The sequence below is a fragment of the Pseudorca crassidens genome, chromosome 8 (genome assembly GCF_039906515.1).
Source record: "Pseudorca crassidens isolate mPseCra1 chromosome 8, mPseCra1.hap1, whole genome shotgun sequence".
Classification (NCBI taxonomy): Eukaryota; Metazoa; Chordata; class Mammalia; order Artiodactyla; family Delphinidae; genus Pseudorca; species Pseudorca crassidens.
Window position 1 is genome coordinate 47652465 of NC_090303.1, and position 27870 is coordinate 47680334.

Here is a 27870-nt window from a genome sequence, read left to right on the forward strand (position 1 = left end):
CAACCATCCCCCACCCCCGACTCCACCTTTGGAGGGCCAAAAATCAAGTTCATCCATCCAGCCCTAACCAAAGGGGTGGAAAGCATATGGCCAATTCTAGGCCAATTAAACTGTTTTTCCTGGGACCTTCTATCTCTGAGAGATACAAACATGGGGAAACTGTCAGAATTCATTCAGTCTTGACCACTGAATAGTTCCCATTTCAGAGATCCTCTCCTTGCCAGAGCATCTTAGATTTCTTCTCAAGGCTAGCATTTCAGCCTCATCTTTGATTCTCATAACTCTCATGTTCTTTCACTAAATTCCCTTAAGCTTACGTTAATTAAAGTTGGTTTCTCGCACTTACACTGATACCTTTCTGCAATTCTTTATTGGACATGAAACACAAACTGCTAGAGAAGAACAGGAACTATGAAGTTAGGTTCTTTGTCTCAAAGTCCAAAACCTGAGTCATTGTACCAAGAAATGACAACCCTAATATTCCCCACCCCCCCCCACACACATACACCCCACCCCCCACAATAAACCTTTTAGCTCTTTGTTATATTAACAAGCTTGGTATCAGGAGACCTGTTGCACAATAAAGATAATTCCCTTCTCTAACTTATCTTCTCCCATTTAAAGGCTGATTCCTAAGGAGTGGTACTGGGCCTCTTAGGGCTGTGAAGCACTGTCATCCTTTTCCCAGTCTTCATTTTCATCTGTTAAAGTACCATCACACCAGCCCTCTGCTGAGTGCTGTTGACCTTGTTCGCTGATTGCTTTTAGTGATTCCCTTCAATGATTGATGAGATGACTGGACAGTAATGAAAACAGAGCTGATTCACTTTGTTTTAGCACGATTAAAGCCTGAAAACAAATTTAATTTTCTTTTATGGGGAGGGGAAATAGGAACAAAAGATTTTCATCAATGTCTTAAAGTAACATGAAAGGAAGACAGGAGGACTTAATATGGTAAAAGGAAACTTTGTAAAGGAAAGGAAGCATAACTGTTAGATTCCTAACGGAAGGAGTGGTGGTTCTCTAATTTCCTTTTTAACAGTAAATGCCATTCACATGCTAGGCATGTATATATACTAGTTCACAGACCCTCCAGATAAATTTGTGATCTAAACTGGGAGAAAAAGACATGTGGGAGACATAAAACAGTCATGGAAAAATTGAAGAGATTATAATGGAGCTTTGGTCAGCATAATTTGAGATCTTTCCCTTTCCATGATCTCTATAAAATCGGAAAAATCTAGCTTGTAGAAAATTAAGATATGTAAAAAGTTCTTGAGTTTTTTGAGTTGTTTTTCTGCCAGTGGTGATGAATATAAAGGGTTAACTATTAAAAACTATATTGTAGCACAGAATGTTAGATATTTGTACATATTTTTAAAGTTAAAATTCTAATCCTTTTAATACTTGTATGCAAGTTACAGGTAGCTGTGAGTATGGTAGGCTCTATCACAGAAGGATGGACTACTGCAAGAACACTCCTTCTCATTTCAAATTTTCCTTGCAGGAATAAATAGGTGGTTCAATCTGTAGGTAGAGAAAAAAGCAGCAGAATAGCCCAATGCAGTATCATTGCATTACTGTAATCACAGTTTACTTGTATGACTTAATCTCTAGGCCTCTGTTTTATAACTGAAAAAGGTAGGTGTATCAGTCAGGGGCAGGGCCACTGCCTGTCTATACAGTGCCTCTGTGGAAATTGGAAAATGCCTCTCTTTCCTCCAGTAGAATGTAGCCCCTTGGCAAGTGGAGCACAGGCTGGATTTCAGCTCTCCTGGTTTCTTTTGCTGGGTTCTCTTATACAAAGTACTACCTACATAGCTATACATAGTAGCCCTGGTTTGACTTTTTGGTTGTGTGCAGCAGAGACTAACCCCAAATATTTTAAGCCAAAGGAGAATTTACTGACAGGATATTGGGGGCTGCAGAAATCTGAGAAAGTGACAAGAGCTAGGGCATCTCTGGTACCAGGAGTTAACTAAGATTTTCAACTCAGGAGCTTCCTGGTCCTTGGGTCCTGAGGGCTGCAATGGATTTGACATCTGCCTCTACCCTCTTCCTTTGTTTCACTCACTCAGGATTTACCATCCCAGGAGTGGTGTTTGATTGCCTGGCCCCTAGGTATTGCAGGGAGCTCGTGAAGGAGCAGGCTCCCCATTTCTAAAGTGGGAAATGGCAGTGAGAGGTGGCACTTAGTGACCTCCCACTGAGACTACACACCATTTGAATTATCCCCAAGGGGAGGCTGGTGTGCTATTAGGAAGGTGGGTATATGTGGAGAGAGTTGGGTGCTGGATAACTACAAAATGATAAATGTATGGTATAGGGCTTAGGTAATAATATCTGCTATTTTTACCTGGATAAGGTATTATTTAGTCCAAGCTCTGGTACAAAACCGCTGTAAAGACAGTGACATAAAAAGTGTAATAACTAAAGGCACTTATGTAACTAATTTTCCTGACCCAGTGTTGTAGTGCATGTCCTTTTCTCTGTGTATGGAAGTGATGGCAGAAATGGATAACCCAGGAAAGAAGAATCTCAGGTGAAAATGTGTAGTGAAATACTCAGAAAGTAATGTTGTGAATTCATGATTCCTCTTGGTTCTTTGTAGTCTGCCCCATAGGGCAGAAGACAGTTTTCTTTGAGAAAGAAGGAAGGTCCCAAATTTCTATTATCTCCTTTCTTACAGATAGAAATGCATTTATTTTTTACCTTTTCTTTTCTTTCTCTTTTTCTTTTTTTCCTTCCTTTCTCCATCCCTTCCTCCCTCCCTCCTTTCTTCTTTCTTTCTTTCTCCCTTCATGTTCTTTCTTTTTTTTTTTTTTGCGGTACGCGGGCCTCTCACTGTTGTGGCTTCTCCCGTTGTGGAGCACAGGCTTCGGACGCGCAGGCTTAGTGGCCATGGCTCACAGGCCCAGCCGCTCCGCGGCATGTGGGATCTTCCCGGACCGGGCACGAACCTGTGTCCCCTGCATCAGCAGGCGGACTCTCAATCACTGCGCCACTAGGGAAGCCCCATGTTCTTTCTTTTTTTTCTACTCTTTCTACCCTTTCTTCCCTTTCTTTCCACCCTTTCTTCCCTTTCTTTCCTTTCTTTCTGCCATACTCAGAGATAGCAAAGAAGTGCTTGTTATAATCAACAACGTGATCTGCTGGGGGTGGGGTGAGGTGCTGTGTCCCTAGGCTCTTATAAGATCCAGAGCCTTCCACATGACCCTTCCTGGCTCCTCCCTCCTGGTGCTTTTGGACAGGGTTACTAGAATGGGAGAGAGTATAACAACGATTCTGGTTTTCAGTTCTTGCCCCTGACGCTCTGCTGATTTTCCTCTTAGCTGTGAATTTTTTCATGCCCTTGAGTTTCTTCTGTGTACAAAACTTTTTTGTAGTCAAGTCTCTGTACAAATTTCTGGCCCAGCATGTAGTCCAGTGGAATTTGTCTTTCTTCCAATGCCATTGTCCATATTATGAAACAACAAACTTCCTGCTACTTTATATATACTTCTTTTGATGGATAGATGTTAATTTATTTTTTTAAAAAAATACAATAAATAAATAAATAAAAATTTAAAAAATACAAACACTGTTCTAAGACCTAATGATGTTCTAAGCCCTAGTTTATTTTTCTGTTTTATTGGAAAGTACAACCTAGATGTTCTTATAGATTTCTTGTGTATCTTATAGTCTAGTGGTGGAGACAAGGAAAAAACAAGTGGACAAATGTGTAATTATTAATTACAAATTATGAGGGAAATAATATTAAAGAAAAACAGCTCAATATTAAGAATAGTAAGGGTGGTACCTACTTAAGAAAGGATGACTATTAGGCTTCTCTGAGGAACAGATAAGTCATGATCTGAAGATTGACAAGGAACCTATTAGACAGGTGGATGGGGAGGTGGGAGACGTAAGGTTGATATGGGGGCGGGATGTAAGTGGTGTGTATTATTCAGGATGGGCCAGGCTTAAGCTAGGGTAGCAAATCATTGTAGCTTAACACTTAAAAGTTTATTTCTTGCCTACGTGGAGTATGTTCTGTGAGACAGCTATACACTTGGTGAGTCAGGTCCATCACATGGACTTTGATCTTGACACATGGGTGACACGACTTCACCAAAAGCGGGGAGGTTATGCGGTGCTTTTCTCCACTGTTAAAAGACCATTGACCCGATCTGAGTTCACAGCCCTACATAAGTGCAAAGAGCTGGTATGCTCAGGAAGGAGTAGAGAGCTGTGCATTGTTGAGCACGAGTCACATCCACCTCAGAGTCTGTGGGAGTGAGTCAGGAGCTAGAACATTATAGGCAGAGAGAGCAACCTGGAGGAAAGTTTTGAGGTAAGATTATGGTTAGTATACTGCAGTACTATTGAGTCATAAGAGATCATGCCACCTCCTGTAGTTATGTAGAAGATGCAGAGTTGAAGAGTGACACCATTGTTTCAGTTACCAGAGTTCAGTGCAACATCATGTCTTTAATAATATGGCTTCTAAATTTTAGAGTCCTAGATGAGAAAGAGATAACTACTAATAATATTAGTCTTATGCTGTGTGTGACAAATGTAGCATATGCATTTTCTCATTTAATTCTAAGTACTGTTATTCCATTCTACAGATGAGGAAACAGACGCAAAGAGGCTAAGTAATTTACTTAAGGTCATAGAGCTAGTAAGTGATGGAGCTGGTGTTCAAACCCAGGCAGTCTGACTCAGGGCCTATTTAACTACTAACTCTAATGCAGACTGAAAATGTTTTCTTGGTCTTGGCCAGAAAGGGCCTTGGTGACCAGGTGTTTGACCCTGTAGAAGAGAAAGTGTTACTGCGTCTCTCAGACACAGGACGGAGGACAGGAGAAAGGAATGAGTGTAAGGTGCTAATGAAGTTGTATTACCTTTTGGAGTTAGTGTTTATCCTAAGAAATGAATTTTGGATAGTGAGAAGCCATTACATTTTTAGCTTAACTAGATACTGTCCTTCTACTGTTGTTGTTGTTGTTCTTTCATACTGTTTTCGGAAAATTCATCCTGTTGTAGTTGGAGAGCCAAAGGTACCCTGTACTGCTCTAGTGCCCAAGTCATAGAGGCACCACCCAGGGGGTGGTAGTACCCATCATCAAAGCATAGAAATGAGGGGGACAAAAATTCAATGGGAGGAAGCTGGAAGTTCTTGAACAACTGCCTTTTCCCACCTAGAGTGTCTCCCCTCAAGGCTAAAACCTAGGTGGGTCTGAGGTTCTCTTAATAATGGAGGTTTTCCCCTCCAAACCTTTGAGTAATTGCCTGACAAATTCCATAACTTGGCACCCAATTGTGACCTTGAGGCAGAGAGGGTACCATTCTTGGTTTCCTGCCCACCATTTTTCTTTCCTTATAGCAAGTGACTCTGGGATAGAAGTGCAAAGTACTGCCTAGAAGCCCTGGGAAGAAACGCCGGTGTGCAGGATATTCAGTAAATAATTTTCAGGGAATTATACTTGAGAAGCCATTGGGTTTCTATGTGTCTTACCTGGAGTCACAGCAAGCTTTCACTCAGTGAGGGCACTGACCTGAGAACTGGTGTGAGCTGTGTAACCTACCAGGAGACAAACGGAGTATTTTGGTTTTCTAAACATAAATCCATTTTTATAGAAGATAGCTCTAGGACCAAATTCTCCCTCCTGATATGGGCATCATATAGTAACAATAAGTTTCCCAGTTACAGTGCACACTGAATTTAAAGCTTTTAACATTATTCTCCAGATAGTTAATTTTTTCTATTTAGGAAGGCATGAATTACAATTTTCAGTTTAATTCTGCTCTGTATCCCCATAGCATGTTTTGCCAGCATATTCTATGATATTTCCTGCCTCTTGGCTTTACTCATGCAGTTTCCCAAGCTGGGATGCCCTTCCTCCTTTCTCCAGTTGGATAAATCCTCATTACCATTTTAGGATTCATTTTAGGGCACTATCCCCTCTTGGAAGCCTTCTTTGGACGCCCACGTTGGGCTCATTGCCCCTCCTCCAGCTTCCCATTGCACTCAATACCTTTATCTTATTTTTTAGCTTCATTTAATTGAAATTATCTGCTTTGAGGGTTTTTTCCCCTCCCTTCATTAGAATCTCAAGTCCTCATGGGTGGGGTCTGTCTGTATTCAGCCTTTTCACCTTTAAATCTAGTAAAGTCCTTAATAATGTCAGTTGAGCCAAACTAAATGGGCAGAAGCTGGTCATAAGATGTAGTGAGAGTTCCATAATTCATTCATTTCAGCTTTGGAAGTGAGAACTGATTCTATATAGCCACCATTGAAACAAGGGAACCAAAATTAAGCTCCAGCCATCCCAGAGAAGGTAAATAGAAGACACTGAAGCTAGACTTGAATCGTATTGCTGACTTCTAATTCTAACTTGTTTTGAAGCAAGTTGTTTATTCCATGTGTCTTAATTTGCACAACTGCAAAATGACTATATTATATTCACTGAAATCTGTGAGGCCTGCTATTCTTATTGAACCATTGGATGTCAACCATTATGAATGCAGCTCATTATGCCAAAAACATAGCACGTGCAGTTTAATCAATGCAGAAGTGAAGACCAAGAGTCTTGGAACAGTTGTACTGATTTGACATTTTCCTGGAATCGACAAGGAGATATACTTCCATGTGGCAAGCTACTGGATCCCCCCCAACCTCCTCCTTTTTCAAGTTATAAACACTTTCCTCATTGACATTTATTAGAAAGTAACACAAAGCAGATTGCTGGGTTTGCATTCTGTGGACGTTTCATATTGGGCATATTGTAAGCTCTCTGTGTGCCAGGCATGATGGCATTCTTGGAGATTAAGCTTTTAAATCCTGTTCTACCACTTAATAATTTCATTGACTTAACCTTTATATAGATGAAGTGTATAATTTCCTCAAAGAATACTTTGGTGCCCCATGCTTGCCGAAAGAATACTTCAGGTTGGAAATTCGGTCTGTGATCTGTCAGGTGATGAAACAAAAGGTTTAACTTAAACACAAACGCTAGGTCACAAAGGGACCTAGGTCACAAAGGATCCAGATGATTTTGTATTTGGTTACAACATCCTCCATCTCCCTGGCATCTCTATCCTTTCGTCTCTTTTCTGCCATCTGTCAATATACTTGAATGAGGAACTTAATCACATATGCTATCAACAGGTTGGTTTGGGTTTTTTTCCACCTTCTTTTTGATGAGGTGGTAATAAAAGAGTATATCATAAAACAGTATCCAGTTTTACATTGTTTTCAATTTTTTTTCCAGAGCTAAATAGTTTAAGACTAAGGCTGGACCCATTAGTAGTTCCAGTATTTGAGTCAAAGAAATCAAATGTTATATTTGATCTAACTTAAAGAGGAAAATAAAATATAATTTTCTTCCATTTTTTTGTTCTTTCTGTTCTATCCATTCTTTCCATTCTATGGTGAATTGTATATTTGATTATTAATTGGTTCTTATTTATTATTAATAAAATTGTAGGTTTTGTTATTAATTATAATAATACAATTAATTATAGTAAATTACCACATTTGGAAATTGAACATTTGAAATTAACCAGTATAAGAAATTAACAACAGTATATAAAGTGGCTTTATTTATGAAACTTGGAGTCAGAATCACCTAATTTATTCTGGGCTCAGTTAAGTACTAGCTGTGTGGCCTCAGGTGCATTGCTTAATCTTTCTAAGCCTCATCTGTAAAGGGGATATAGGCCTATGTAACTTGTGGGGTTATTGTATGATTAATGAGATAATTGTATACAGCATTTAGCAGAGAGCTTGACACTGTAAGTGCTCAATAAATGATAATAGTTTTCATTTTTAATATTTATTCTATTTAACTTTGACCACTAAAGTAAAGAGATAAAGTAATGAAATGCAGTTTTTAAAAAACCTACTACTCCTTTTTTAAATGTGATTCTCAGATGGTTTTATAAAAACTATTTTTATTATACATAGAGAGATATAGCTCCATGAATACAATTATTATTATCTGCAGAAAGTCATCCACTGCTTAGCTTATGTGTCTTGGGTAAAGGCTGCATATTGCTCTTCTATCATGCTTTCTACCAAGTCCATTGTACTAATGTCAACAACTTGGAACAGGATTCAGCAAACTGCAGCCTGCAGACCAAATCCAGTCCCCTGTCTGTTTTTGTGTGGTCTGAGAGCTAAGAATGGTTTGTACATTTTTAAATGGTAGGGGAAAAAATTTTTTAAAGAATAATATTTTGTGACTTAGGAAAATTATATGAAATTCAAATTTCAGTGACTATAAATAAAATTTTATTGGAACACAGCCACTCGCATTTATTTACATATTGTCTACGACAGCTTTCCATCAGCAGAGTTGAGTGCTTGTTATAAAGACTGCATGACCTGCAAGGCCTAAAATATTTATTATCTGGCCCTTCACAGAAAAAAGTATGTTGACCTCTGACTTCAAATAATAAAAATGTATTTATGGATAAGTCTTTCAGAATCCAGTCTTCTCAATTTAAAGATTGTATTTTCGTTTGCTAAGGTTGCCATAACAAAGTACCACAAACTGGGTGGCTCAAACAATAGAAATTTATTGTCTCACAGTTCTGGAGACTAGAAGTCTCAAATCAAGATGTGGGCAGGCCATGCTCTCTCTGAAACCTGTAGGGGAATATTTCCTTGCCTCTTTCTAGCTTCTAATGGTTTGCTCACAGTTTGGTGTTCCTTGGCTTGCAACTACATAAATCCAGTCTCTGCCTTTGTTGTTGCATGACGTTCTCCCTGTGTGTCTGTCTTCAGTGACTGTCTTCTAATAAGGACACCAGTCATATTGGATCATACCCTACTCCAGTATGACTTCTGGAGTCATACTTCTTAACTAATCTCATTTGCAAGGGCCCTATTTCCAAATAAGTTCACATTCTGAGGTACTGCGGGTTAGGATTTCAAAATATCTTTTTATTGGTTGGTTGGGGAGACACAATTCAACCCATAACTGTCAGGAAACTAGATTCCAAAAATATAAAGGGATTCCCTCAAAGTCACAAGGAGAGTTAGTGGCAGAACAAAGAAAAGACTTTGAAGTCATACAGACTTGAACCAGAACCTGGAAAGCTGAAATTCTAATTAATGAATAATCTTTCCACTACACTATATGGGTTCAAAGTGAATTAATCTCCCATACCTAATGTATATGCAATATAGAACTTCTTTGAGTCCTTTTTAAGACATATACATGTCTTATATATATATAAGCATTAATAATGAAACATACTATTTAAATTTCTGGACTATTATTGGCTCAAATTCCCAGTACTATAATTAATTTGTATTTATTAACACTAAGAGAGAATGGATGTGATGAGTTTTTTCTTTCTATTTCATATGTCAACTAACCATTCCAGAAAACAGAGTAAACTGTATTCATAATCTACATTATGTAGTGATGCTTCAATATTCTGCTAAACTGTCAAAGTTTACATTTTTATTCAGAAGTGACATGCATACAAGACAATATTAAAGAGAAAAATCAGTAATTAAATAATAATTTAAGTTCTTTTAAAAATAACATATATAATTTTTTTCCTTTCCCAATGGCTATCACTTTTATCAACCACAAAAACTCAAGCTTAAAGTTATTTCTCTCTCAAAGACACTCTAAAAGTAGTATCTGTAGGTAGGTTCTCACCTCCAGAGGTCTGTTAGTGGTTGTATGCAAGGGGCTAATAGAATTTCTCAGTGTTAAAATATCGTTAAAATATGGATTATGGGAAAAAGGATCCCTTTAGAACTAAAAGTAATAGAAACATGGCAAATAAAAGAAATATGTTGGTGTCACACAAGGGCAGAAGCAGAGTTGGGAAACTTTTCACCAGACCTTGTTTGCCTGTGAATACCAACTATTCTGCAGAGTATTTTTCAAACAGTATCAGATGCTTATGTTATGGGGAAGCCAGGGCACTTGAGGTTAAAGAAAGCCACCTGTGTGATTTAGCAATGCTGTCCCCTTGAGCTAAATCCAGGCTTTTTGGTTTAATGTTTTAGAACATGATTCTGCCTCCATCAGCCAGTATTAGGGCAATGGGGTACATGGCTCAGTAACCCTAGATATTAATGCCTCCAAATGAGCCTCCAGGTGTAACACTTGGATACTCAAAACATACAGTATTTTAGGATTAAATTACTAGACTTTGAAGGAAAAAGCTGACAGTAGCTTCATTACTGCACGGAAAGTTCCAGGTTTAGTGGGCCATGGGGTAATTAATTGTCATAACCTTTGCCTTTGAAGTAGTTGGAAGAAAGAAAGTTACCCCATTTAACTGACAGAAAAACTGAGACAAGGGCAGCTAACTTGCTTGTGGTTACCCAGGGAATAGTTGGCTGAGACTCTAGGATTCCTGACTCCACATTCATTGCTGTAACCACCAGACTAAAACCATCTGCCAAAAGCTGTAATTTGGTCTTGAGGCCATGGCCATAGTTTAGAACCACAGTAGTGAGGGAAACACACTTAAAGGAGAACATTGAAAATCTTTCAAGGGAATTATGCCTCTTTATCTATGTTGCTTATGCAGTGATTGGAATAAATGCGGGTTTGGGCCCCACCACATTTGTGTTTTGGGGTTAGGCTAGGGTCCCTTTCAGGAAACTGGGAAGGTTTGCCTCACCCTCAGGCCCAAGTTTTTAAACCAATTGTGTTGAGTATATGATGCACAAATCAATGTGTTAACATTATGCTTTTTATTTGGCAGAAGTCATAACATGGGTTGCCATGGATGTAACAAGATGGGCCAGAGAGGAGAGGATTGGAGACGTGGAAACTGAGAGAGCACACTTCTTGGGACTACACGGCGGTCTGGAACGGCCCTGAGGTGGGTGATTTGCAGGGAACTGAATGGGCATAGACTTTGCATTGAGAAAACCTTCAGTGTTTCCAGGAGAAGCAGTAGAAGTAGGTTCTGACCGTGGGTACCAGGCTGAAGTTCTGGAAGGCAAGCCTCAAGCATCATGGAGGTTGGGCTGTTCATCTTTGGGGTTGAGGCTCAAAGAGTGGGTTTCAATGTCAACATTCAAGTTATTTTTGAAAGAATAAAGCAACACACTCCACTGGAATGGTATACCAGGTAATAATAATCATCACAGTAATATTAATAATAACTATATGACATCTACTCTTTATTGAGCTTCTATAGGATGGGTATTATGCTACTAGCTTTTTATATTTTTTATCTTGTTCATTCCTAACTATGGCCCTGCAATATAGGTTTTATTTTTTATATTCTGTAAATGTGGAATTGAGACTCGGCAGGGTTAACTGACTTGTCCAAAGTCACAAGAATACAGTAAGACAGAGAAGGGATTTGAACCCAAGACTCCAATACCACTGTGCATGCTTTATGCTCCTCCTTACTGGAGTAGGGGACATGTCAGTACTTCAGTCCATGGGCATAAGGTGAGAGCCTAGTTATCAGATCTAGGAGGCAAGCCTGATGGATACAGTTGGCAAACTCTTAATGTGTCTTTTAAGAACAAGATTGATTCTAGAGATTAGGCCTTGGCGTGTTCATTCAAGTAGGAATGAAATGGCTCTAGAGTAGGAAATTGAAGTTGCTAAGCAGGTCCTTATCCATATGTAAGTGCCTTTCCCCATAATGACAGCTTTTCCTCACTTATTAATGGTTATGTGCATGGATTTTGAAGTCATACAGATTTAATTTCAAATCTTGTTTTAGACCCTTACTGGCTGTGTGGTCACGGGTAATTTACTTAACTTCTCTGAGCCCTAGTTTCCTCACCTGCAGGGCTGGCAGTTCACAGGATTGTGAAGAGTCAATAAAGTCTTGTATACACGTTTAGCCTTTGACAGGTTGTCAGCAGTCCTCAACATTACATTACATTTATTATATTAATTACTTTAGAATCACCCATAGGGCTGTGAAACCCCTGATGGCTGGGCACATTCCAGATCACTTTTTTTTTATGCTTTCATTTTATTTATTTTTTTTATACAGCAGCTTCTTATTAGCCATCAATTTTATACACATCAAATTGTGTGTATGTGTGTACATACACATGTGTATACATGTCAATCCCAATCTCCCAATTCATCACAACGCCACCCCCACCCACCCTGCCGCTTTTCCCCCTTGGTGTCCATACATTTGTTCTCTACATCTGTGTCTCATCTTCTGCCCTGCAAACCAGTGTACCATTTTCCTAGGTTCCACATACATGCGTCAATATACAATATGTGTTTTTCTCTTTCTGACTTACTTCACTCTGTATGACAGTCTCTAGATCCATCCGTGTCTCAACAAATGACCCAATTTCGTTCCTTTTTATGGCTGAGTAATATTCCATTGTATATATGTACCACATCTTCTTTATCCATTCATCTGTCGATGGGCCTTTAGGTGGCTTCCATGACCTGGCTGTTATCAATAGTGCTACAATGAACATTGGGGTGCATGAGTCTTTTTGAATTATGGTTTTCTCTGGGTATATGCCCAGTTGTGGGATTGCTGGATCTTATGGTAATTCTATTCTTAGTTTTTTAAGGAACCTCCATACTGTTCTCCATAGTGGCTGTATCAATTTACATTCCCACCAACAGTGCAAGAGAGTTCCCTTTTCTCCACACCCTCTCCAGCATTTGTTGTTTGTAGATTTTCTGATGATGCCCATTCTAATGGGGGTGAGGTGATACCTCACTGTAGTTTTGATTTGCATTTCTCTAATAATTAGTGATGTTGAGCAGCATTTCATGTGCTTCTTGGCCATCTGTATGTCTTCTTTGGAGAAATGTCTGTTTAGGTCTTCTGCCCATTTTTGGATTGGGTTGTTTGTTTTTTTTTAATATTGAGCTGCATGAGCTGTTTATATATTTTGAAGATTAATCCTTTGTCTGTTGATTCATTTGCAAATATTTTCTCCCATTCTGCAGGTTGTCTTTTTGTCTTGTTTATGGTTTCCTTTGCTGTGCAAAAGCTTTGAAGTTTCATTAGGTCCCATTTGTTTATTTTTGTTTTTATTTCCATTACTCTAGGAGGTGGGTCAAAAAAGCTCTTGCTGTGATTTATGTCAAAGAGTGTTCTTCCTTTGTTTTCCTCTAAGAATTTTATAGTGTCTGGTCTTACATTTAGGTCTTTAATCCATTTTGAGTTTATTTTTGTGCATGGTGTTAGGGAGTGTTCTAATTTTATTCTTTTACATGTAGCTGTCCAGTTTTCCCAGCAACACTTATTGAAGAGGCTGTCTTTCCTCCATTGTATATTCTTGCCTCCTTTATCAAAGATAAGGTGACCATATGTGCGTGGGTTTATCTCTGGGCTTTCTGTCCTGTTCCAGTGATCTCTATTTCTGTTTTTGTGGCAGTACCATATTGTCTTGATTATTTTAGCTTTGTAGTATAGTCTGAAGTCAGGGAGCCTGATTCCTCCAGCTCCGTTTTTTTCCCTCAAGATTGCTCTGGTTACTTGGGGGTCTTTTGTGTCTCCATACAAATTTTAAGATTTTTTGTTCTAGTTCTATAAAAATTGCCATTGGTAATTTGATAGGGATTGCATTGAATCTCTAGATTGCTTTGGGTAGTATAGTCATTTTCACAGTGTTGATTCTTCCAATCCAAGTCAATGGTATATCTCTCCATCTGTTGGTATCATCTTTAATTTCTTTCATCAGTGTCTTGTAGTTTTCTGCATACAGGTCTTTTGTCTCCTTAGGTAGGTTTATTCCTAGATTTTTTGTTGCAATGGTAAATAGGAGTGTTTCCTTAATTTCTCTTTCAGATTTTTCATCATTAGTGTATAGGAATGCAAGAGATTTCTGTGCATTAATTTTGTATACTGCTACTTTATCAAATTCACTGATTATCTCTAGTAGTTTACTGGTAGCATCTTTAGGATTCTCTATGTATAGTATCATGTCATCTGCAAACAGTGACAGCTTTACTTCTTTTCCAATTTGTATTCCTTTTGTGTCTTTTCCTTCTCTGATTGCTGTGGCTAGAGCTTCCAAAACTATGTTGAATAATGGTGGTGAGAGTGGACATCCATATCTCGTTCCTGATCTTAGAGGAAATGCTTTCAGTTTTTCACCATTGAGAATGAGGTTTGCTGTGGGTTTGTCATATATGGCCTTTATTATGTTGAGGTAGGTTCCCTCTATGCCCACTTTCTGGAAAGTTTTTATCATAAACGGTGTTGAATTTTGTCAAAAGCCTTTTCTGCATCTACTGAGATGATCATATGGTTTTTATTCTTCAGTTTGTTAATATGGTGTAACACATTGATTGATTTGCATATACTGAAGAATCCTTGCATCCCTGGGATAAATCCTACTTGATCATGGTGTATGATCCTTTTAATGTGTTGTTGGATTCTCTTTACGAGTATTTTGTTGAGCATTTTTGCATCTATATTCATCAATGATATTGGTCTGTAACTTTTTTTTTTTGGTAGTATCTTTGTCTGGTTTTGGTATCAGGGTGATGGTGGCCTCATAGAATGAGTTTGGGAGTGTTCCTTCCTCTGCAATTTTTTAGAAGAGTTTGAGAAGGATGGTGTTAGCTCTTCTCTAAATGTTTGATAGAATTCACCTGTGAAGCCATCTGGTTCTGGACTTTTGTTTGTTGGAAGATTTTTAATCAGTTTCAATTTCATTACTTGTGATTGGTCTGTTCATATTTTCTATTTCTTCCTGGTTCAGTCTTGGAGAGTTATACCTTTTTAAGAATTTGTCCATTTCTTCCAGGTTGTCCATTTTATTGGCATAGAGTTGCTTGTAGTAGTCTCTTAGGATGCTTTGTATTTCTGTAGTGTCTGTTGTAACTTCTCCTTTTTCATTTCTAATTTTATTGATTTGAGTCCTCTCCCTCTTTTTCTTGATGAGTCTGGCTAATGGTTTATCAATTTTGTTTATCTTCTCAAAGAACCATCCTTTAGTTTTATTGATCTTTGCTATTTTTTTCTTTGTTTCTATTTCATTTATTTCTGCTCTGATCTTTATGATTTCTTTCCTTCTACGAACTTTGGGTTTTGTTTGTTCTTCTTTCTCTAGTTCCTTTAGGTGTAAGTTTAGATTGTTTATTTGAGATTTTTCTTGTTTCCTGAGGTAGACTTTTATAGCTGTAAACTTCCCTCTTAGAACTGCTTTTGCTACATCCCATAGGTTTTGGATCATCCTGTTTTCATTGTCATTTGTCTCTAGGTATTTTTTGATTTCCTCTTTGATTTCTTCAGTGATCTCTTGGTTACTTAGTAACGTATTGTTTAGCCTCCATGTATTTGTGCTTTTTACGTTTTTCTCCCTGTAATTGATTTCTAATCTCATAGCGTTGTGGTCAGAACAGATGCTTGATATGATTTCAGTTTTCTTAAATATACTGAGGCTTGATTTGTGACCCAAGATGTGGTCTATCCTGGAGAGTGCTCCCTGTGCGGTTGAGAAGAAAGTGTAATCTGCTGTTTTTGGATGGAATGTCCTATAAATGTCAATTAAATCTATCCAGTCTACTGTGTCATTTAAAGCTTCTGTTTCCTTATTTATTTTCGTTTTGGATGATCTGTCCATTGGTGTAAGTTACTGTCCACTATTGTTGTGTTACTGTCAGTTTCCTCTTTTATAGCTGTTAGCACTAGCCTTATGTATTGAGGTGCTTCTATGTTGGGTGCATATATATTTATAATTGTTATATCTTCTTCTTGGATTGATCCCTTGATCATTATGTAGTGTCCTTCTTTGTCTCTTGTAACATTCTTTATTTTAAAGTCTATTTTATCTGATATGAGTATTGCTACTCCAGCTTTCTTTTGATTTCCATTTGCATGGAATATCTTTTTCCATCCCCTCAATTTCAATCTATATGTGTCCCTAGGTCTGAAGTAGGTCTCTTGTAGACAGCATATATATGGGTCTTGATTTTGTATCCATTCAGCAAGCCTGTGTCTTTTGGTTATAGCATTTAATCCATTCACATTTAAGGTAATTATCGATATGTATGTTCCTATGACCATTTTCTTAATTGTTTTGGGTTTGTTTTTGTAGGTCCTTTTCTTCTGTTGTGTTTCGCACTTAGAGAAGCTCCTTTAGCATTTGTTGTAGAGTTGGTTTGGTGGTGCTGAATTCTCTTAGCTTTTGCTTGTCTTTAAAGCTTTTGATATTTCTGTCGAATCTGAATGAGATCCTTGCTGGGTAGAGTAATCTTGGTTGTAGGTTCTTCCCTTTCATCACTTTAAGCATATCATGCCACTCCCTTCTGGCTTGTAGAGTTTCTGCAAAATCAGCTGTTATCCTTATAGGAGTTCCCTTGTATGTTATTTGTCATTTTTCCCTTGCTGCTTTCAATAATTTTTCTTTGTCTTTAATTTTTGCCAGTTTGATTACTATGTGTCTCAGCGTGTTTCTCCTTGTGTTTATCCTGTATGGGACTCTCTGCGCTTCTGGAACCTCGGTGGCTATTTGCTTTCCTGTGTTAGGGAAGTTTTCGACTATAATCTCTTCAAATATTTTCTCTGGTCCTTTCTCTCTCTCTTCTTCTTCTAGGACCCCTATAATGCAAATGTTTTTGCATTTAATGTTGTCCCAGAGGTCTCTTAGGCTGTCTTCATTTCTTTTCATTCTTTTTTCTTTATTCTCTTCTGTGGCAGTGAATTCCACCATTCTGTCTTCCAGGTCACTTATCCAGTCTTCTGCCTCAGTTATTCTGCTATTGATTCCTTCTAGTGTATTTTTCATTCCAGTTATTGTATTGTTCATCTCTGTTTGTTTGTTCTTTAATTGTTTTAGGTCTTTGTTGAACATTTCTTGCATCTTCTTGATCTTTGCCTCCATTGTTTTTCTGAGGCCCTGGATCATCTTCACTATCATTATTCTGAATTCTTTTTCTGGAAGGTTGCCTATCTCCACTTCATTCAGTTGTTTTCCTGGGTTTTATCTTGTTCCTTCATCTGGTACGTAGCCCTCTGCCTTTTCATCTTGTCTATCTTTCTGTGAATGTGGTTTTTGTTCCACAGGCGGCAGGATTGTAGTTCTTCTTGCTTCTGCTCTCTGCCCTCTGACATTCCAGATCACTTAAATCAGAATCTCTAGGCATGGGATCCAGACATCAGTTTGTTTGTTGTTTTTTTTTCAAAACTCCCTATGTGATTGCATTGTACAGCCAAGATCGGGCACCAACGTGTAAATGCTGAATAATATTTTTCTCTTGTTTAGGTGAAAAGTAGTTTTCTTCCTTAGTCTAGCAAAAAGCATTGGAGGAATTCCTTAGTAAAAATAACTATGGCTAAGCTAAATATTAAACATAAAAAGAGTGCTTTCCCTCTCATTCTCAAAGGTGTCCTGATGTGGCGAAAAGAAATTGTATGGCCCCCTATTTATAATTAGAGGAGTAACTTTTCATATTTACCTCTCAGGAGTTCAAAGTTTCTACGTTTCCTTTATTTTATTAGGTTTCCTGTTTAGCTATTAATTTGAACAGTGAACAAGAATGAGAAACCAGGGGCATGTTTTTAAGGATGCGTATCTTTCTCTAAAACAGATCATCAAGCATTGCTCCCCTGCCCAGAAACCCCACCAACATATGTTTTTCCCACTTTGGGAGCTCCTCGTGTTAAGGATTGGCAGTGTCTGTGACCAAGTTGTATCTGAAACCCACCCCTGGGTTCTGGTAGGCCAGGGGGTAGTCCAACCAGAGGCCTGGGTATGGGACTGGCTCCCAGTGATGGGTGGGTGGAGAATAGTGTAGAGCTGCCTTTCTGGGGTAGAGAATTGTGGAGACAGCCAGTGGGAAGTTTGGAGGCCATCGCCTACAGGGGCACTGAGAGTATCAGAATTGAGAGCCCTCATGCAAATGCTGAGTCCACTGAGCAGGTGTGGGATTGTGAATGAGGGAAAAGTGAATGGAAACTGGGTTGAATCAGGAGCAGACTGGAAACCAGTAAAGAGGTTGCCTAATGATTGTCTCAAACATCACTGTGTATCCTATCCACTGCTCAAACTGTGAGCGTCAGGCTGGTTTATTGGTCAGGGTGGGCTTGTAAAAAGATATATGTCATGATCCTTAAGTCACTCTATGACCAATAATTTTTTTAAAAGTATTGGTTGGCTTAGAAATAGTTGGCGTAACTGATAGAACAAACTAGTTGTTAAAAGAGCAAAGAATAGAGTGAAAGTAGGGTGTCTATCCTGGTTTGACAGGTATAACTTAATTATAAATAGGGCTCCTTCTCATTCTCAAAGGTGTCCTGATTTGGCCAAAAAAAATTGTATGCCCCCCTCTGTAAAAGAGTCTTGGTGTTCCATATTCTTCTAAATTGGAACTGACCACACTAATTATATCAATAGACTTAAATAGAATTGGAAAATTAGTGTCTGTGACCACCTGTGAGGATAAAAGTAAAAATGATTTACCAAATTCATTCCTTAATATGAGGGAGCAGTTGTTCCACAGGTTGAAAGCTCTTTATAGCCAGGTGGTAGAAGCAAGGTTTAGCAGAAATTAAGTTCACTTTGGTCAAATTTATCTATTTCTATGCCAGCCCCATACCACTCTAATTAATAAACTATACAGAAAGTCTTTATATCCGGTGGGGCAAGTCATCTCATCTTACTCTTCTTCTCTAGGAATATCTTAGCATTATTGACTGTTTGTTCTTTTCATATGAATTTTAGCATCACTTTGTTGAATTCCTAGAAAAAACTTGTTGAGATTTTGATTGAAATTACATTGAATTTAGGGAACAATTTTGAGGGTAAATTGATATCTTATTGATTTGGGGGTCTTTCTAATCAGAAATGTGGTATATACTTTGACTTATTAGGTCTGAATATCTTTCAGTAAAACTTTATGGATTTACCCAGAAAGATCGTGCATGTCTTTTGAGAAGCAGTAAAGAATAGAGCCGTAGAGTTTAGAATCTGGCACCAGACTGCCTGGATTTGAATTCTGTCATTTGCCAGCTGTGTAATGCAAACTTATGTAACCTCACTGTGCCTTAGTTTCTTCATCTTTAAAATGGGGATATAATTATGCTCACTTCAAAGGGCTATTATAAATAGTAGATGAATTAATATGCAAAACATATAGGAAGAGGTCTGGGAAATAATAAAAACATATAAGTATTTGTTTCTAGTATTCCTAGGTTCCTTTTTTTTGTAATTACATTTTCCTACATAAACATGTAATTGACTTTTATATAATATTATTTTAAACTTAATTATGTTGTGGTCAGATACCATTTATTAGATATTTCTTGAGAATTACTCTATGGCCTAGTCTTGGTCAATTTTCATAAATATTCCATGCGTTCTTCAGAAGAATGTGTAATCTTAAATTGTTGGGTACAGATTTGTCTATATGTTAATTAAATTGAATTTATGAATTATTTTGTTCAAATCTTCTATGTTAATACATTGAAAGTGTGTGGGTTTCACTAAATTAGTGGATGAAATTGAGTTAGTAATGTAGAAGATCTCTAAACAATTTAAAATTTTCACAATGCCTACTGGAAATTATACATACAACAATCATGAGGCTTCTCAGCTTAAATAAAGCATAAGGTTCCTTTGCTTTTTACTGGGATTAGATTGAGGCCTTATCTTCAGAGTAGCAGTTATTTATGTTTCTGATTTTTAAAAATAAAATTATTGTACAACAAAATGCCACTATATTTCTACTAGTGTTTTGTTTTCTTAGTCTCTTTGACCTATTCATAATTGAAGGAGGTATGTTGAAATCTCCCACTATGAGAAAGGACTTGTCCATTTCTCTCTATGCTTCTGTCAACTTTTGATTTATATCATTTGAAACTATTTTATTTGTTATATGCAATTTTAGAATTGTTATATCTTCCTGGGGAGTTGAAACTTTTGTTGTTATGTTGGGACATTCTCTATCCATAGGAGTGGTTTTTTGTCTCAAAGTCGATCTCATCTGTATTATTATAGCTAACCCAACTCTATTTTGATTAGTATTTGCATGGCTAGTTTTTCCTGTCCTTATTTTCCACTATTTCATGTCCTTAGGTATGTTTTTGGTATACTACTTGTAAACAATATATAGTTGAATTTTACCTTTCATCCAGTCTGATACTTCTATTTTTAACTGGCAAGTGTAAGACAATTATGCTTACTGTGATTACTGATATATTGGGGCTTTTTTTTTTTTTTAACCATCATACTTTGTTTCTTCTATTTGATTCACATTTTCTTTGCTTCCTCCAATTATCTTCCTGCCTTTTGGGGGTTGATGGAATATTTTGTTTTTTCTTTCCTCTATTTATTTGAAAGTTTTTCATTGTAATTCTGTTGTTTTAGTGATCACCCTTGAAATTTGGAAATAAGCTTAAAGAAGTCAGTAATCAGTGCCTTAGTCTCTCTCTTGAAGAATACGTATATCCTTAATATATTTTAATTCTAATCACTCTCTCACCATCTTTAGTGTTTCTGTCTTCTTTTAAGCCACCAAATTTGAATTATTACTATTTTATACAAATAATTTTACTTTTATTCTTGTGGCTCCCATATTTTCTTTCTTGGGATCATTTTCCCTCTTCCTGATAATCGCCTTTGGAAATTCCTTTAGTAAAGATGTTTTACTGATGACTTCAATTTTTTTTTTGGCAAGTTTCAGGATATAAGTAGGTTTATTTTTATTATTTTTTAAAATATTTTAGTTTTATAGGGATATAGTTGATTTAAAATGTTGTGTTAGTTTCAGGGAATATAGTTGATTTAAAATGTTGATTTCAACTTTTGTTTGCCAAAAATGTCTTTGTTTTGCCTTTATGCTTGAAAGACAATTGTTCTGAGGATATAAGTTGGCAGTTATTTTCTGTCAGCACTTTGAAAATATTATTTCACTGTTTGCTGGCTTTCCTCATTGTGCTGGAGAATCTACCTGTAATTTGTGGATCGTTTTTTCCTGTTGCTTTTAAGGTTTTCCCTTTGTTTTTGGTGTTCTGTAGTTTCACTAAAATGTATTCAGATAGGGATTTCTTTTTATTTATTTATTTTTTGGCACATGTCGTGCTTCCTGTGTCTGTGAACGCATATTTCCTCAATTCTGGAAAATTCTGGGACTTTATTTTAGATATTGACTTTCTATAAGTCTCTTTTATCTCTTTCTGGGGTTTGGTGCAATACAACTCTGCAGGTACGGACATCTACCAAGACTTTCACAAGACTTTCAATGAAGTTGCTGTATTGTTAGAAGTAGTTTAGAGACAATCACAATAATGCAACTAAGCACGTCTACAGGACCTCAGCTGGGTGGGTTAGTGCCTTAGTGCAAATTAGAAAAAAGTGCCCCCTTTAGGCAGGGGTAGGGCATTTGATTTAGTGAGCAGAGAGCATGGCCTGGGGAGTAAGGCTCAGGGTAGGTTTTGGTCACTTGTTGCGTCCTTAGTTGGGTGTCTTTAAACCAGGGGTCCCCAACCCCTGGGCCATGGACTGATAGTGATCCGTGGCCTGTTAGAAACCGAGCCACACAGCAGGAGGTGAGCAGCGGGCGAGCGAGAGAAGCTTCATTTGTATTTACAGCCGCTCCCCATCACTCGCATTACCACCTGTGCTCTGCCTCCTATCAGCATTATGGTGAGTTGTGTAATTATTTCATTATATATTACAATGTAATAATAATAGAAATAAAGTGCACAATAAATGTAATGTGCTTGAACCATCCCAAAACCATCCCCCCACCAAGATCTGTGGAAAAATTGTCTTCCACGAAACCTGTCCCTGGTGCCAAAAAGTTTGGGGACCACTGCTTTAACCAATCACAGCACCCCTGAAATGGTAAGACCTGTGGTGGCTAGGTGCAGGGTTAGGGTCAGAGGCACAGGGAAGGAGCCCAAAAGGGCTACAGAACAACAGGGAAATCTTCATGTTGTGCATAGAGGAAGATGGCTTGATGACAGGCCAGTCTCTTCAACAACACTTACACACAGAGTCTCTGCCACCTTTTGTGGCTCACCTTCTAACATGGGGATAAGTTATGGGCCCTGTCTCCTAGGAATTGCATAGTTCCTGTGTATGGATTTAACCTTTGTTTCTTTTTACCTACACACTTTATTAAGGGGGGCATGTGTTCATATAAAAACAAATTATTTGGACATTTTTACTAATGAAAAACTTCCATGTGATTTAAGCATTTAATCAGTAAAGAAATGAAAACACTGTACATTAGAGATGTTCAGCATACTTTCATTATATAAAATATATACACCAAGCATTCCTGATCACCAGAGTGGGTGCTTAGATACTGACCAAATTCAGAGAAAAGAGAGGCATGAAGATTTACACTCAGCCATTTTTTGTTGGGCACTAATACTGTGCCCAGGACTGGGCTGGCACCAAGCTTTGCACTACAAGGGTACAAAGGGAATATTTTAGCAAAATACTAACATGGTAACCCTTGAGCCCTGAAGCTAGGAGAGATGCAGGCCATTGAATCACATGTCCCATCCTCTGATTTCACTTGGGATTCATCAGCCTAAATAACCTAATTGAGTGTCATAATTGATTTGGGAGACTAATTTCCTTCCCTGGAAATCATTAAAGGTGGCCACGGCTTGCTTGAAGCAACACTTTCTCTAATGGAATCCCCTGGACTCCTTCATGAGGAAGAAAGGCCCTGTCAGCAGGTGGCTGCTCAGCCCTGCTGGCCCAAGGCCTGCCCAGACCTGCCCTCTCCACAAAGGCTACCAGTAGCTCCTCAGGCCTCCCCACTGGGCGCCTTTCAGAGTGGACAAAAAGGGCATATTGCCAATGGAGGCAGCCACCCTGGGCAAAGGGCTGGCTACTAGCATCCTCTTGGCCATCACCCCAATTAGCGAGACACACTCCTTACTACTAAAGAATTTTCAGCAGGAAACTCTTTTGTGAGTGGTCCGACTTCTCCCCTGTGTGAAATACTTAGAGATTGTGACTTCTTTTTCGAAGCCAATGTTAAATTCCTAATTAAATCCTTACCTTTGAGGTTTTCCAGCCAACTGAGAAAACCCACTAGAGGTGGCCCTAAAGAATTTGCAATTCCTTCTGTTTGATTTCATCAGTGAGAGGTGAAGCTGGGAGCAGCCACCCTGCTCAGAATACCTTTGGAGTCACAAGAGGTGGTTCTCCTTTTCCTAGATTTTAATCCTCTTCTATTTAGGGTGGAAATAGCCTAAACCAAAAATCTGAAAGAGTGGCATCAAGTCCTGATAAAGATGCTGAATTTTAGAGTCACAAATTGAAAGATGTCCGGGATTTAGTTTTATGACGTTCATTCATCTCTGTAGGTACTCTCTTCTTAATCATGCATCTCTGTCTGCAGTGGAAATTTCCATTTGAAATACTCCCCCTACAGGTGTAAGCCATCCCCAATTTAGAATCACCTCCATAGTGCTAAGATAGCCTCAAGTCTATAAATGGCATTTCTAAAATCATCGAAGAAAAAATGTCCATGTCATTGATAAGATAGAAAGGCTGCCCTAACTTGCTCCTTGGTTTAACCATTCTCACTGTTTTTGCATGTTCTCCCACGCATCCAACTTAAATTTTCTTGCTGCTGTTTAATTTCTTGTCTCTGTGGAGATGGATAACAGATGTTTCATAGTTTTCAGGGCTTAAAGACAACATTTCTGTTGTAATCACAATTTAATATTGTAGATTGCATATTTTTATAGTAACAGCTACTGCCCAATTTATAAATTGGCTCAAATTATAAATAAGCCCAACTTATATATATTTTTAAAATTTCTTTTTATATTTTATATATTTTTAACATGTGCGCTCTTCAGTTGGGCTACATCAGCCCCAGTAGTTGAAGAGCACACATGTTAAAAGTGCTAGAGTGTCGCATTCTTATTCAACCCTTTCTCACTTACAGATTTTATGGGACTCAGATGTTATTTTTCCCACTTGATCTTGCATTACTAACTAAATAAATATAGATGATTTTTGATGTGCAAGGTAGATTTCTTAACACTGATCCTGCATTTAGATGAAAGAATCTTACTTTTATTTTACTAGGTCTACACTGACTCTTAAGGACTAAAGAAAAAAAAAGTATAATTTATCATGGAAGCTGCTTAAATGCAAAATTAATTAGGCCAGGGGAGGATGGACATGGGGATTAAACTGTCATGCTGGGATTTGATGGTTGGTGACAGATCAGGTGGGCCAGGGAGGCCACAATGTGGTGGGGGTTGATGTGTTTGGTATATCAGAGGCTGCAGGACAGAATTCAGCGAAGCAGTGATGATCAGACAAGAGAGTCAAACTTGGGGAGATGAGCCAAGCTGCAAGGGAAGAATGCTAAGGAATAGGGGACTAAGAATGCTAAGGCTGTAGGAATGGGGGACTCTGGCTAAGAGATTGGGGACGAGTGGGTTTGGGCAACCTAAGACCAGAACTGAGACCAGAGAAATTAGGCTGCATCTTGTATGTGTAGCAGATGCTAACACCACCAGCAAGAATGGAATTTGATTTTGAGCTCTGAATTTGGGTGGAGGGAGACTTTATATGCTTCTATCCAAGGCCAGACCTTGTCTCTGAGAGAGGTCTAATCTGAGCCTAAGGAAGAAAGGAGACTTGAGATAGGGAGCAAAAGGACAGGGAGCTGGAAGTACCCTGCATAACAAGTTTCCTTACTGAATGAGTCCATTAAAGCCTGTGTAGAATCAGTGTGGGAATCTGGCCCAAAGTTTCTGTCATCAAGATTAATGGCTAATTAATATATAGCCAGTTCCATTTTTACTTTCCACTAGTATTATAATAACAGTTGTATCTCTAGTCCTTTGTTTTATAATCACTATCCCTCAAAATATTCTGGTTTTGAAGGTAGCTTTATATTTATTAAGGAGATGATAAAATGGAAGCTGAATAACTTAATCAAAGCCACATGCACCTAAGTAATAAAACAAAAAGGGGGGAAGGACCAAATCTGTTGAGATGAAGGATGGACTGGATTACCAAGCGTCCTGGGAACACTTCTGAGGGGGATGGACTTGTTCATTATCCAGTATTAGTTTCATAGGTGTGGACATATGTCAAACCCTTTTAGATTATACAGTTTAAATATTGGCAGTTGATTATGTGTCAAATATTGTTCTGTAAAGCTGTTCAAAACATGAAATAAAATAACAAATGGTACCAACAGTTGATGAATGTAAGTGAATATAAGCTGCAGTTTTTGTACAACCACATGACAATGAAAATGGGAGTCTATTGGTATTAGATACCTCTCTATTTTTTCTGTCAACAAGACTGAGGGAGAAATTTGAATAAAAGGTAAGGGCTAACTTGTCCAGGATTGACCCCCTGCTGGCTGGCCTCCCTGAAAAGGAGTTGGCCTCGTGAAAAGCTCCATGGAGAGACACTAGGCCTCTAGTGCTTAGAGCAATGAATCATCTCTGGTCAACTACGAGGCATGGAGCCTAGCCTCTCCCTGTCCTGCCGGGGGAAGGCATGGTGCTTCATAACCATAACACTGACACGGTGAATGCTCCACATAACTTGCCATTTGTATCACTGTAACTCAAAGTGTATACCTCAACCTCTGATCATACCAGGGAAGAAGCCAGTGACCCTCAGTCATGAACCCTGACCTGACAGTACAGGCTTATGCCAGGATTCCATTATACTGTGTAGGTTTTGTATCCTTGCCCTTCATTATGCCAAGGGAGGGATGATGCTTTCTAATGAAGTAGCTTAAAAGCCTCACAGCCCGAAGTTCAGATACCTCTCCTCGAATCTGAAACCTGGTCTGGCTAGGTCTCTCTATGATGCTGTAGAATTAAATGTGAGATGGGGACCTATGTCTCCTGTCTCCATGAATTTTCCTCAGTGAACACTGGTATGAGTGCTTCTTGGCCAGTTGCCATTGTTTGCACAATATTGAGTGATGATACTGATGCGTTCAATTACAAATGCAGGGCTTTCTTCATCAACTTCACTCTCATGGTTCTCTGTAAACCACTTACTCTTCTCTAGTCAGCTCCTATCTAGATGTGAAGGTTTACAATTCTCTTCAAGTCTCCCACCCAATCATACTCCCTCATATGGGGCAACTTTGTAGAGAAACAGACATTATGTGTAATTTCTCCCCACAAACATATCCTTTGTCTTTTCCCACTACTCCTTCATTCTTTCCTGTTTCAGAAGAGAAAGAGGAGACTATATTGTATAACGGGTAGGAGGAAGGAGGAAGGTGGCCTGGGTTCCTGTCTTGTCTGGTATGTTGACCTCGGAAAGGTTATGTAACCTGTCTCAGTGTCCTCATCTGTAATGCAGAGGTAATAATGCTATTGATTTTATAAGTTATGGGGAGGAATAAATGAGAAAGTGAATGCTTAGCACAGTACCTGGCCCATAACACGTACTCAGTCCATACGGGCTGGTATCAACACTATGATGACTCCTTTCTAAGGTGAACTCTGCATTCCCTCCTGATGCCATTCTTGTTCCCATTTCTAGTTCCTGGTTACAATAGTCACTGCCCTTCTACATCTCCTCCCATGTTTAACTGAAATGTCACCTCCTCTGTGAAGCTATCCTCCCTGGCAAAATAAATTACATTTATTTGTTTGTGTGTCTGTCTCCTCTGTTACAATCTGAACTCAGGGGCCAGATAATCATTTCTGTAGACCCTGATACTTAGGTGCTTACTTTGTTAAGTAAGTCAGATTTAGAAAGCAGTCAAAATTCCTCCTTTTTTTCTATTAGGAATCTGCCTCCTGTGTTAAAAAGCCAAACATGATCATAATTCCCTTCATTGTTTTGTTCTGTGTTTTGAGAGGCAGTGTGTTTAAATGGTCAGCACATGGGTCTGGAACCATTGAGCCCTGCATGGGAATCATGGCCCTGCCATTTACAAGCCACGTGACTTTGGTCAAATGGCTCTTTAAGCCTCTGGTGCCTTCGTTTGTTCATGTGTAAAGTGGAGCTAATCACAGTACCCACCACCACAGAGTTGTTGTATTAAGTCAGATAGGGCACAGAAAGCATGTAGCCCAATGCTTGGCACACTAGCCATTTCTATCATTATTGTTATTAGAATTGAGGTATCTCCAAAACCATGGTACTCTAGCTGCTAGAAAATCCACCTGGATCATGCTTGTAGGTCAACACTGATGGTACTGTCAAAACTACGGAAAGAGTAGAAATAAAAAGAGAAAAGGAGAAACGTATTTGTTCTGTTCTCTTTTCAATGAATGCTTAAATGATCATCTGTATGAGTATGTGTGTATTCATACAGTTAGCTTTTTATTTCACCTCTCAAACAATTGGAGTACAAAGAGGAAAAAAACGACACTTTCCTCTTTTGGGAAATACAACTGAAGATGAAAAAGAAAGTTTTCTAAGGTAGTTTAAATTTCACTGGGAAAATCTTTATGCTTACAACGTGTTAAAAAAATGGTATTTGATTGCCGTGAAAATTGAAATAGCCCAAATAATGGATTGGATTGTTTATGCAGCATATACCTTGAAATGGTCAATTAAATATAAAATCTTCCCTCTTCTTTTTGTGTTGGTGATTTTTTTTTGTGATTTTTCTCCATTTTTAGCAAAAAAAAAGGTATTTCATCATGTCTGCAACATGCCCAAACTAGTTTACTAAAATATATGCAACATATATAAATGCAAAGGATTTTTAACCTTAAAATAGAATTAGCTCATAAAAATTAACAAGAAGTATACAAATGCTCTCATATAACAAATGGGCAACAGACATGAGCAGGAAATTCACACCATAAGAAATACAAATAGCCAGTAAATAATACAGTAAGAAATATTATTTTAACATTAAAAGCTTATTTGACTTGAGTATGCATTTTACCACAAAGTTATTCATTATTCAATTGCATTGAAACCAAACCTGCAGATTAAGAGAGAGATTCCGTCTTTTCAGACAAGTT

The 27870-nt window shown here is 38.2% G+C and overlaps 1 long non-coding RNA gene across 1 annotated transcript in view; it reads left to right on the forward strand.

Annotated features, from left to right (window-relative positions):
- Window positions 1–10733: 10733 nt before the first annotated feature.
- Window positions 10734–27870, forward strand: part of LOC137229039 (uncharacterized) — a 249963-nt gene continuing 232826 nt past the window's right edge. Inside the window, exon 1 of the long non-coding RNA XR_010945510.1 lies at window positions 10734–10845. This is a non-coding gene — a long non-coding RNA (uncharacterized lncRNA). The remainder of the gene's footprint in view (window positions 10846–27870) is intronic.